Source organism: Microtus ochrogaster, chromosome 8 (genome assembly GCF_000317375.1).
Source record: "Microtus ochrogaster isolate Prairie Vole_2 chromosome 8, MicOch1.0, whole genome shotgun sequence".
NCBI lineage: Eukaryota > Metazoa > Chordata > Mammalia > Rodentia > Cricetidae > Microtus > Microtus ochrogaster.
In genome coordinates, this window is record NC_022015.1 from 31695449 (window position 1) to 31698308 (window position 2860).

Consider the following 2860-nt stretch of genomic DNA (forward strand, 5'->3'; position numbering starts at 1 on the left):
CAGAGGCAAGCGGATCTCTGTGAGTTTGAGGCCAGCCTGGTCTACAAGAGCTAGTTCCAGGACAGGCTCCAAAGCTACAGAAAAACCCTGTCTCGGAAAAAAAAAATGCATCAAATAGCTGTCAATGTTTTAAAAAAAAAACAACAACAACAACAAAAAAGCCAGGTATCTATCAAATTTAGAGAGGAAGTTTTCCCAAGCCTCTAGGCCAGCCTCCCAGAGACCTGCTGTGTATGGATTCGATGAAGTGTGAGCTCTGCTCCTAATTCAGGGCCTGTTCTGTTGCTCCAAAATATGAACAGAGATGCACCTGAATACCCGTATATCAACTCAGGGTGAACAAACCAAGCTGCACCCTACTATATCAGCAAGGACAGGAGATCTCAGCACGTTGCTTCCCTTTCAGATATGGCAGGAACAGCACCATGGAGGGCAGCAGAGGGGACTGATGCACTGCCATAGGTTAACACCATGGCCTTGGGAGTTGCTGAGTTAATGCAGGTAAGAGGTAAGGCAAGAGCTTTCTACTGACACCAGGACTTATGGAACTTTGTGCTGAGTCTCCATTCCTAGGTAGGAAGCTAGGGTGTGGGGAGAGGTTAGCAGTTAAGTGCCTGATTCATACTCCAAGCTCTTCAATGGCCTCTAACTTGCCAATGACATACATGTATAGATACCAGAACATCTTGAAAATCCAATGAGTACAGATTAGGTAATGTACCCGCTTCTGATTCCTTAGGTGACACCTAGAGATTCCAGAAGTGTCACTGGACTTTGGCCAAAAGCAATCTCAGGGATTCCAGGCAAGCAGACTGGCAACTGGGTTAACAACCCCAGCAGAGTATAATTGTCCCAGGGTTCCTGCCTCTCCCTGTCCCCAAGGCTTCTCTATGCTCACCCTTTCTCTTCTCCAGGTTCCTGACCAGCCCCAATGAGCTCCAAAGTCTGAATCAGGATGGTAGCTTAGACTGAAGCTGATGTAGGCATATAGCTATGTGAGTCAACCAAGTTTCTACAGCCATGATTAGGCCATGATTGACAGTACTACTTCTTCCACTGAATTCCTATTATCAGGGTTATCAAAAAGCCTTGGAAACGGAACCCTTTAAGAAACTGGAGACTCCTGCTAACCATGATCCTCCCTGCGGACCTGCTCTGGCTACCTGACTACCCAGAACAAGGACTCAGACCAAGGTAGCAGCATCCCGGGTGTTTCATCCTCTACAAGACAGGTGTGCTGCAGGGGCCTGACCTTCCTCCTCCAGGTTCCATTTCCTGCAGCGGAAGCCTCTTGGAGGGTGTTCCCCTGCGTGTGCGTGTGTGGGTGGAGCCAGTTCCTTCTGTCTCCATGCTGTTCCCCAAGGGAGACAGTCTCATCTGAATGACACCTACTCCACTCCTACTTCAGACACTGAACTTTCCATGCCTAAAGTTAGACACATGCACCCCTCTGTCCTCTCATTCCTTCCTCAACCCCTATCACCCATCAAGCTCACTGATGTGTCCCCCCCCCCCATCCATAGCCTTAGCACCTACCTTTCTGGCTAAAGCCCATATCTCCACTCTTTGCTGAGCTCCCGTGGACTCCCTCCTGTCCCGCTCCTTACACGAGACAGATACAGCTCAAAGATGGCCTGCTCCTGATGGACTCTGAGCTCCTGTGCACAGAACTGCATCAGTCTCACTCAACAAAGTATTTGTTCCATTCACTACTTACAGCTGCTGTGGAGACATTAAGACCAGAGAAGGCAGGGGCTAGAGCACAGTAACTTAAAGTCTCTAAGGTATGACTCACAGTTCTCATGAGGACAGGACCAACTGAGGGAGGAGAACAACAGAGACAAGAGAAGGAAGTGAGGATAGAATGGGGGTGAGGAACAAAGGCAGGTACCATCCTACTCCATATTAAAGTAAGCAGTCAAAAATGATGAGGCTGGAGATGGCTCAGGGGTTAAGAGCACTTGCTGCTCTTCCATAGGTCCTGATTTGGTTCCCAGCACCCACATCAGGCAAATCATAACTTCCTGTAACTCCAAAACCGAGGATCCAACTCTTCTGGCCTTAGTACAGACATACATAAATTTTAAAAAAATATTATATTTGAGGCTGGGCGGTGCTGGTGCAAGCCTTTAATCCCAGCACTCAGGAGGCAGAGGCAGGAGGATCTCTGGGAGTTCGATGCCAGCCTGATCTATAGAGTCAGTTTCAGGACAGTCAGGACTGTTACACACAGAAACCCTGTCTCAAAAAACAAAAACAAAAAAATAATTAAATTTGGTCTTTTGAGACACAGGGTAGAGGAGAGAGCCTCAACTGAGAAAATGCCTCCATAAGATCCAGCTGTAGGCAAGCCTGTTGGATATTTTCTTAATTAGTAATTGATGGAGAAGGGTCCAGCACATTGTGGGTGGGGCCACCTCTGGGTTGGTGATACTGGGTTCTACAAGGAAGCAGGCTGAGCAAGCCATGATGAGCAAGTCAATGCGCAACATCCCTCCATGACCTCTACATCAGCTCTTGCTTTCAAGTTCCTACCTGTTTGAGTTTCTGCCATGACTTCCTTTAATGATGGGCTATAATGTGGAAGTTAAGTCAAGTAACCCCACCCGAACTTGCTTTTGGTCATGGTGTTTCATCACAGCAATAGTAACCCTAGGATAGTGGTTCAAGTCTTTAAACCCAACACCCAGGAGGCAAAGGCAGAGGAGTCTCGAGTTTGAGGCCAACCTTGTCTAGAGAGTTCCAGGACAACCTGGTAAGGCCCTGTCTCAAACAAAGAAAAAATTTCAATTAATTTGCCTTTTATTTATTTATTTATTTTGGTTTTTCGAGACAGGGTTTCTCTGTGGCTTTGGAGCCT

The 2860-nt window shown here is 47.3% G+C and overlaps 1 protein-coding gene across 8 annotated transcripts in view; it reads right to left on the reverse strand.

Annotated features, from left to right (window-relative positions):
• Positions 1-2860, reverse strand: part of LOC102000511 (MAPK-interacting and spindle-stabilizing protein-like) — a 12872-nt gene that overhangs the window by 6987 nt on the left and 3025 nt on the right. For 4 of the 8 annotated variants that reach the window (XM_026781118.1, XM_026781121.1, XM_013347987.2 and 1 more), the window contains exon 2: positions 1537-1722. The exons of 3 other annotated variants lie outside the window; for them this stretch is intronic. The gene's annotated coding sequence lies outside the window, so the exon portion shown is untranslated. The remainder of the gene's footprint in view (positions 1-1536; positions 1723-2860) is intronic. One more of the 8 variants, XM_026781119.1, reaches the window with a different exon arrangement.